The 10636-nt window shown below is 32.2% G+C and overlaps 1 long non-coding RNA gene across 1 annotated transcript; it reads right to left on the reverse strand.

Annotated features, from left to right (window-relative positions):
- Positions 1–1686: 1686 nt before the first annotated feature.
- Positions 1687–3763, reverse strand: LOC111002601. The gene is made up of 3 exons (XR_002600546.2): positions 3607–3763; positions 2221–2411; positions 1687–1791 (listed from the first exon to the last, which is right to left on the reverse strand). It is a non-coding gene; the product is annotated as an uncharacterized LOC111002601 (long non-coding RNA).
- Between the last annotated feature and the right edge of the window lie 6873 nt (positions 3764–10636).

Below are 10636 nucleotides of genomic sequence, written 5' to 3' on the forward strand. Positions count from 1 at the left end.
TTATAAGAATTGATCCGCATTTAAACTCGTGCAAATTATAATTTTTATTGAACCAATTCTGCAATAACTGATGTTTACGTTACGTTATACGTTGAAATGTAAATTTTATGAATAGCACCGAACGGTGATGTGTCTTAGTGTTAATTATATTTAGGTAGCAAAACCAGTTCATAATTAAATAATACCAGTGCTTTATATACAATTGACTCCTTTTTTATTCTTATTTAATATGCAACAAAATGCAATAATTAAATCCTAGTAAGCTACTATTTAATTATAAAGAAAAAATTAAATGTTGAAGTTGTCCGTATACGAGTATTCTTCTACGCTACGGCGTAGCAACGGTGTCGTAGCTTAGCTTTGGGTGCCTAAAAATTATGTTTGTTAAAAGAAAGTATGTATAACAATTACTTTTAATCGTAGTGCAGTTTTGATTGTATTTATTGAATTGACAAATGTTTTAGTATTAAAGTTTCGGATGTTCTTTTTAAATGGTTTGTAACGAATAACACAATTAACCGTAAATAAATGTTAGCTATTTTAGAAATTAGCTCACCGTTAGAAATACATGATAATATATAAAAAGTAAAGTACCAGAAGAAAAATGACACACGTTTTTTTTTATTTCACATTAATTATTTAATAAACAAGGCATTATAAATCATTAATACCAATATAAGTAATTGAAATTATTGAGCGGATCAATAAAACTCGCGATATTCTAGTGTGATTATACATATACTATGCTCAAAGTGCATATACTCTGCTCGTTATAGCTCCCGTATTATTTATTGTACAGACCATATAAAATAGTTACTTATAATATTTTTTTTTTCAGTAAAGTTAGTAAAGAGTACGGCGATCACTTAAGCATATTAACAATTTAAAAATTCGTGACGTTGAATTTTAAATATGCCTTGAATTGCCAATTTATTAAATTTATTTTTCTGCCGACGTCTTTAACTTGACCTTAAATTTGAATATCCGCCTGTTAATAAGCTGCATAATCATTGTTCTTGACTGTTTTTTATAAGGTACAGTATTAGTGGATAAGCACGAATTCTAATAAATTGTAATTTATATATATGCGATTTGCTTCATGGCATACCGCGCAGGAAACATTTAAAAACCTTAAAATTGACGACTGGTTCAGAGCTTCGTTTGCTTTTACCTGAGCTTTTAAATGAGACCACAAAACGGTTGTAGTGCCACTGTGTGTATTTGTTTAATACAGACCAAACATCTACTTTAAAAAGATTTTTCTGACGTATAAAAATGTAAATTAATCTCGGAAGTCAGATATTTTCGTAAATTTCGGAAATATACTAAAAAAATCGTTATTCGTCATTTTATAAATCTTGTTGGTGAAAGATAGGCTCCGATTAGAATATATAGACACAGTATTACACCATAACTATTGCAGACATTGAACAGTCGCCTTATATTTAAGTCAACAACATATATGTGCGAGCGCACCTCTAAATAGTAACAGCTAATATAGACACATATTTTTTTAAATAACGCATTCACTGTGACATACGATAAGAATAATGCTCAATTTGAACAACGAAATATAAATGTTTCCATACAATTACAACGCATTATATTTTTAAATAAAAATTACAAAAATCTTCAAGATAAAAAAAAGGAAGGAATAAAATAAATAAATAGAAAAGAAAAAATATGGGAATATTTAAACTAAAATTCCTTCTCTGGTTTTAAACTCCACCTTTCTTGGGTTTTAAAGAAAATAAAAATGCGTACTGACCTGTTTCTTCTGTCATTGTCTACCTGTAAAATTATAACATGTTAATTATATATACTTTCTTATAATAATATTAATACGCCCCTCTCTAAAAAGTTACGTAAGCTCTCTTAATGGAACATTAATTGATTATATTTAGATTCTAAAGCTTTTTCATAAGCGTAGTGAAAATAAATAAAAAAATAAGGCCGGAAACGCACTCGCGAGCCCTCTGGCATTGAGAGTGTCCATGGGCGGCGGTATTACTTGACATCGGGTGAGCTTCCTGGCCGTTTGACCCTTGGTATTGCAAAACTATGTATGTTTGTTAACGTTAATTTGTGTATTCCTGTTAACGTATTAACAAATTATTTCCTTAGAAGCTTTAGTTGTAGTAAAAGAATTACAATTTTTAGTAATACTTTAAAAAGGTTTCATATTTAATATTTTTTTATCTGAAGCCGAATATAACTTACCAGATAGTCACATTTTCCATCTCAGTTGCGTCGAAGTCTCTACATGCAATCCGAACTAAAACTACATTCAGACGCAGACCCATACGATACACTATAGCTATACCAGTTATCTTGCATAAAACCGTCGCAACGTTTGTTACAATTTCGAGAATGTTGAAGAGTCTGTCGTGATCCATCCTTAGCAGCCGAACCTGTAAAAATACTTACGCTCACAAACTGATAAAATAATTAATTCAAACTAAACATTATAAAAAAGTAACAAATGTCTTTCAAATAAAAACTTTTAAAGCATAAAAAAGTTGTTTTGTCGGGAACCAAATCGAACGTGTTTACCGAGGCAAAGCAGATTTTTGAATATGTGTGAATAGTGTGAATAGTGAATGGCCGCGATTCGTTGTGATTTCATCGATAGACTTGTTATTCGACAATATTTCGACTTTTTAGTCAAGAAGGATAAAAACACGAAATATAATAAAAACTTGAGGCGAGATTTTTTTTATTCAATCAAATAAAAACCATATATTAAAAAAAAATACATGTGTGTGTACCAGAGTACACAGGTAAGAAGTGAAACTTCTTTACGACATATCATTATTCTGCTATTTGCAACTTCACGAAAATGGGGTAGATAAGGCTTAAGCCTTAAGAAAAACAATTTTTTCAGTCATATTTATTAATACTCGCTAATTTTAACAGATTTATATACATTCACTGATACTTACAATCAAAAAGTGAGGTTAACCTCAAATAAATATTAAAATCGTTCTCATACGTGTTGAAAACGAAATGTATAATCACTCTCACTTTTCTTGTAAATTCACTTAAATTTGAACAAGTCTTTTTATTTTATCACTTTCAAATTAATATATTGTTATTCCTATTTCAAACCAAACTTCAAAACTAATATTATATTGTTGTTATTATTATAATATATTACATTATATTCTTTACGTCACTATACTAAACTTCGATAAAAAAGCAACATGGCGCGTAACCGAAAAACGTGACGTTTTCTTACAAAATTTCTCCCATACGTCGATAAAGAAGTTTCACTTTAAAAAAAAACTGAACGTAACGGCGTCACTATTCGCTCAAATCGCCTCGAAATAAATTTCTAAATACTTTATAAGTTCACTAAAAAAAACTAAAATAACATGAAATAATATTTATGACACAGTTAAAAAATTAATAGCTGTTGTTAAAAAAAATATGATGTTTTTAACAAAGCAAACATTAAAACATTTTGTTAGCATTTAATAAAATAGGGGAAGGGAAAAGCACTAAGCACTAAAGGAATAAACAATATTTAAAATATTATTAAAAATCAGTTAATGGAAAATACTAATTACTAATACTATTTTCTGTGTAGTAAAAAGTACTACTCACTTGATCCCAGGAACTCTCTTCACTTATTAATCAAAATTACACGCCGTTAAATTAAAATGGCTTTAAATTCACAACAATAATCACAAATCCAAAAATTTATATTCACTGGATTATATTTATACAAAGGGCAGACTTATTTAGAGAAATACTTGTTCGTAGTCTGAAGACCTGTGAAACATTGGCGAGAACCGGCGAAAGCTAGCTTTTATAGTTGCATCTGTGGCGCAATTACACGCCCATCCTTTATGATTGCATTTCAGGGAGGCACCGCTTTTACATCCACTAGTTGCTAGTCACCATTTTACAATTCGATAAATCTTTTTAATTTTAATTTTATCCATATTCGTGAATAAATTGATAGATTAACATGCTTGCTGCATTACGAGACCTATCAGATCTCTTGCAAGACTTTTGTATTATGCGTTGACATGATCGTGTTGTTAAAAAATCTAAAGTTATGTATGTATGAGCAGCATAGATAGTTCGGTATAAGCGAAATTAAAAACGAAACAGAAACCGCATACTTGCTGGGAGAAATCATGAGACTGTACTTTCCGGACAATTATTACCGCTACCGTAACACAATGTAAACATAACCTCTTTGCTGTGCGTTGGGCTCGCACTGCCAGCGTCAATAAGCTCCCATTCGTCGGTCACTCTGGCTGCTTAATGGGTTCCTTGACTCTTCACCGGAGAGCGACCTATTTGGGAAGAGTATGGGGGTAGTATTTTGTGATTTGAGGGTATACTTGGAGAGGATCAGAGGATAGCATTTACTGGCAATTTTCTTAATAACTTAATTGGTCCGACTTTGGCCATGTATGGGCTGTTAGTAAATATATAAATTAATATTGGCTTTCTACTTAAAGCTGAATTCAAGGACTTTAAAAAAGAAATTAGAGATCGATTAGGTCCTTAACGCAGAGTGATTATTTTAATGAAAATATATATACATATTATATCAGCCCGTGTACTGGAAAACGATTTAGTGTGCTTCAGAATACGATATCCACTCGAAAAAAATAGTTTAAACACATTACTTATGACGAATTCTACACCAACTATACCTACTAGATACTACTAGATTTTGTGGTACTGTTTCTCTTACGTGCTTACCATGTTTAAATGAAAAACATTGCATAGTTAACAAAACTAACAAAATTTTTGAATCGATAACTGAGATATTATTTTATTCCCATCACTATTTACTACACATATTGATTGACCTATCTTCGTTAGCGGAACCAGATAGAATCGGTATCAAAATATATAGCAAAATATAAAGTAATAGGCTATCTTTCACCCACAAAAACTTGAAATTTGTCAGTGTTTTTTTTGGCAGATATAAATTATTTTCAAAACTGTATCTTAAGGGGACTGATTAGGTCTCCAACACATCAAAGGGTAGGTTTGTTTCGAGATGTTTTAGGTCTCCAAAGCACCAGCTGCAAGTTCTTTGAAAATGATGGCGCAGCTAACGTGTTCAATCATCGCTTAAAATAACGCTTTCCGAGATAAGGATAGTCCTTAAAATAATAAGACCTTTAAATAATTACTTATAATACACTTCCTTGAATGGCGAGTCGAATTTTTATTAACTTTTAACTTCCATTAGCATATACATATCTAAAACAGATCAGAGTCAAAACAATCATAGTTTGTATTGATTACTCAAGATTTTTAACACAAAGCAACAGCAAAATATTAAAGAATAGTTAATTAGTAGGAATTACAACAACATGGAAATGGAACGTTTGGGATTGGGAAAAGGAAAAAAAAATATTATAAACAAATCATCTATAAAATATATTATGTATTTTTAGAAGGATTGTACGAAAATAGATGCAAGAAGCAAATAATATTCCTATTAATCGTTACTAAGATATATCGCTTGGAATTAGGCTTTTAATTAATAAAAACAGAGTGTTATATAACACCAACTATAAATCATACATAAGTGATGTTATTTTGTTACGTTTTTTCATAAATTTAAATATACAGATAAAAATATATCTTTCAAACTAATGTTAACAAACACTTTCAACAACTGCGTACATTTTATCTTGACAGATTAACTGATAAGCTGTTGGTTTAAGATATGCAGAACAGTAACTCTTGTCACATTATTTATTCACGTATAAATAAATAAATATAAAATATGCAACAACCCTTAACTAAATAACGGTATACCAACTGCGCCATTATTGACTTTTGATTAATGTTGCTAGCATTTCTCGGTAAAAGTTTACAGATGTATGTATATAATAGTTCTCAAGTTTTGAAAGTCCACATGTAGGCGTGGCTAGTTACCACGCCTATCAATGACCACGCCTATCAGTAGTATGGTTTCCTGGGGACTACCTCACTCACTGCCTCATTCAACCTAACCCCCCATGTGTTACTGGCTCAAAGGCAGCACCCGCCTAAAAAAAGTTTGGTCTCTTTCCCCACTAAACAGGCCGTGCTGAGTCGATAGCACTCACTCCCGAAACAAAATTTCTCTCTGTTTAGAAGTTAGGTTTTTTTATACATTGCAGATCAATCGATCACCTCATAATAAGGGTGTAACGTCTCGTCCAACACGTAACCCTAATTTATTAATCACCGAGTCAGTTTTAAATCCAACATTAGCTAATTACCATCCGCATTCACCCTTAAATGCACCAGAAGTGGATGGGAAAAAGATTTGATTGAAAATTAAAAATATGATTTCCATTTTTATGTGTTTATTTGCATTATGTTACAATACAACTTTACTAGTGCCATGTCATTGTTTGGTCATACGAAAAATATCTGAGGTAATCTTCCAAGTTGAACAACAACTTCCCGAGAACTTGTAGTACTAATACACCACACAATACTCCCCACAAAACGCAGAATAGATATCCTGAACGCTAGCTCCACACCCGATAATTTCTTCTTTAAAAATCCGCTATTACTCTAATAGATTACTTACTTCAAAGGAATCAAAATTATTGTCCAACTTTTTCATGGTTGATATGAATAGACTTAAAATCGTTGATTTCAATGATTGGAGAGATTGAACGGTTTTTTTTATGACATGAGCAGAGTTGTGTTTGAACCTCTTGTAGAACAATAAATATTAACCTGTACTAATTCATGGCTTTGTTTAGTAACGAGCAAAAACTATGATTTTCTATCATATCAATATCATATTGTTAAATCTGTTTCAAAGCAGAGAAAATTAATAAATAAAAAAACAAAGATACGACTTCCAAATAAGGTATAGATGAAAACGTAACGGGGAAAGATTGAATTATTTTATAAACTCGTCAAGTTATATGTAATGAAGGTGAGAAGTCGACTTGCAAAACCACATCTGGGATCTTAAGTGAAATAAAAATAGGTAAAAAAACTTTTTAAGTTAAACGGTTTTATGTTAAACATACATTGCAATGTTTAAGATAAATGTACTAAAAACCAAAAAATAATAAAATAGATACAGTCGTGGGAATCAATTAATAAACATATGCATAGACTAGACTAAAATAAAACCGTGGGGCACATCAAATTGTCTACAGATTATCGACTTAATGTGCGATAGAAGAATCGTTTAATTCATCGTTAAAATAGGCAGTTGGCCCGCAGACGGTGAGGAAATTACTCACTATTTTCTTGCTCATGGAAATTCCAATAGTTATAGACTCCATGTAATGGAGCATCTCCATTCAATTTGTAGACAATTGACGTGCCCTACGGTTTTATTTTAGTCTAGTCTATGCATATATTTATAATTCCCACGACTGTATCTATTTTATTATTTTTTGGTTTTTAGTACATTTATCTTAAACATTGCAATGTATGTTTAACATAAAACCGTTTAACTTAAAAAGTTTTTTTACCTATTTTTATTTTCTAGTTTCATTTCGCATTCTGTTTAATTCATTTAGTGCTTCATTATTGCAAGGTTTCTTGCCCGTTAGTTTATTGCAGTCCAACTCCTCTATACGTAGTCCCTGCAAAGATCTTACTCTACTAAGAGCCACGTAGGCTTGACCTTCTTCAAACAGTTTCGCACCTAAGTATATGTCGGCGCGAAGCGCCTGTAAATAACGAATCCAGATTCATTAAAGCTGTCATTAAATTATTGAAGATAATGACGTCAGTAATACTGGTGTCATAGATTAGTTTGTTGGCATCTGCCATTTAATTTCGACATTAGAGTCTACACTTTAAAGGCTTCTGCTTGGTTCGACCGCTCAATCGAACTGAGGCTCGCACCAATCAGTTCCTGTATTTATAACAACCAGAATTTGTAATAAACAAGCTTCGTAACATTTCGGGTACTCGTTCCACGACTGAACCCGAATAGACCACAGAGTCAAACAGAGTCGTAGGAACGAGTGTCAAAGATTACTTTAATATTTATTGTTATTAAGTCTCTAATATTTAAAATTATGATAAATAACTTTCCATAATAATAATTATGACTATGGAGTCATAATTATTATCGATCATTGAATAGTGATTAATTATAAGATCAAGCAACATTGACAAGTTAAATGAACTAGTCATATTAACGGTTTTAAAGAGATTTGACTTCGATGTCATTAAATGATAATGACAGTGGCAGCTGACACTAACACGCCATTGCTGTAACATAAATAATAAAGAATATAAAATTACTACAGACTATCATATAAAATATGAATTCCAAATATTATTAATATTTTTCGTAACAATATATAAATTTGCGCCGATACGGCCATACTGACTCCAGCGCGTCCCTAGCGCTGCTTTACATTGCAACAACTTTAAACAAGGCATCACTCATGACGAGATCTAGCCAACACGTAACGCATCACCCATCCTGGGTTCAGCCAACAAGACCAGGATCAAGGATACGCATGGTGGCCAGCCAGCGTTTTAGGAAGGATATTGGATAGGAAAACAAAAGGCATCACTCATTACGAGATCTAGCCCACACACAAGGCATCACTCATTACGAAATCTAGCCCACACACAAGGCATCACTCATTACGAGATCTAGCCCACACACAAGGCATCACTCATTACGAGATCTAGCCCACACACAAGGCATCACTCATTACGAGATCTAGCCCACACAAGGCATCACCCATCCTGGGTTCAGCCAACAAGACCAGGATCAAGGATACGCATGGTGGCCAGCCAGCGTTTTAGGAAGGATATTGGATAGGTAAAACACATTTTTTTTTTCATAAACATGTCAATGCATATACATAGAATAATTATTACCTTTAATTAGATTAGTTGTTCAGTAATTCAATGCAATTACCTAGATCCAATAACGTCAGTAGAAAAGGTTGAGGCCTCCTCACATAAAACTCTCCGACAAATCTTCCGCCGATACGGTCAATTCGACTGAAGTATAAACTCATGGCGTTCGAAAAATTGCTCCAATTGGTTACTCAACCAACCACAACATGTAAACCGCCTCGGCCTGCTGACATCTAGACTAAGAATTATAAAGCAGTTCTTCTCAAAAGCAGTCTAATGACAGAATATACCGATACCCGTTCTCTTTAAAAAAATAAATATTAAAAATTAAAACCCACAGTAAAATGGTATCACAAAAATACATGATATTTTTTTTGTCATCACACTATTATCACATTAGTTATTCACATCAAATTACATTCATGCACCTGATGTTCGTCAAAAATATTAGGTTTAATTTTACAATTACTTTTACAGTTACATTTACAACTTAAATTCAAATCTTAATTACTCATATCTGTAACGTATGGAATGTTTCGCTTATGATGGTTGATATAAAATGCACACTTAGTTTTTAGTAATGGGCCAAACCCAACAAAATAGAATAACAACGAAAAGTGGGTAGAACGAATACGCAACGTACGGTAGACAAAAATCACTGCATTTTGATGTGTAGAATGTAACTGAGCTGAAGAGAAAGCGTTTTGGATTGAGTATTCATACAAAGTTGATATTTGTCATGACAACTATGAATAAAATTAAAATAAAATACGTTTATTTTGGAACATAAGATCGTCAAGGTATCACTTTTTCCACGTCATTAAATTCGAACTTGTAGGCATCCCTACTCATTGGCAAAGAAGACAGGGTGTAGGCCGAGAGAAAAAGCCGACGTAAAAAATTCTTGGTACTCTTTTAAAATAAAAAAGTCATTAAACAATATTACAACGCTCATAGCAAATTAATCAGAAGTAGCCTGCCCAGCACTAGTCCTAGGCCCTTTCATCAACTAGACAATCGCTGACTTTATAGTAAGCCTTTTTACACAGCTCCTCTTTTTAATACATTTCCCAAATTTATTAAAAGACAGATACAAGAGCATCTGGGATTTTATATTAAAGAAGAGAATCCCTTTTCCCAAAAAGAATTAGTAACTAAACCACTCAAATCAAATTTTTTTTTTTTTGTGAGCAGTTAACGTCTCCAAATATTTGAATGTTCAAATTTATATTTACAACTTTGATTTGGATTTTACTTTGCCATATGTGCAAAATATAAGAGAATGTTTATAATGACCGATATAAAATTCTCTTTTCACTTTCAGCGATGACGAAAAGTAAAAATACATGAATTTACCGAAAGACATACGTAAATATTAAAACACAAAAGCTGTTTTTTTTTAATAGTGTTATCTGATTAGGGAATTCCGTGAAAGCCAGATGCATCTGTAATATCGGGCTCTGCCTAATCTCTAAATTTGGTCTGCTAATATCTCTAACCGCACTTGAATTCAACACGCAAAAATCAACGCAAAGTTGGTCCGTCCCGTTCTTTTTCTCGATTCATAAAATTCATCTCTTATTATGACTTTCTCGAATTAATTGACCATTTTAATAGTTTTAAAAAGTCTTATACTTTTCTTTGAACCATTAATTACATATTTTGTTGTAGTAAGTTTAATAAATGAACAATACTTAATAGTTTAATTTAGCGAGTTACATTCGTCATTTTGACGGTAGTAGCAATTTTACTCTAGATGACCCACACAACGGCAGAAAACTCATTTAATAAACTGTGCCATGAAAACCGG

The sequence above is a fragment of the Pieris rapae genome, chromosome 2 (genome assembly GCF_905147795.1).
Source record: "Pieris rapae chromosome 2, ilPieRapa1.1, whole genome shotgun sequence".
NCBI lineage: Eukaryota > Metazoa > Arthropoda > Insecta > Lepidoptera > Pieridae > Pieris > Pieris rapae.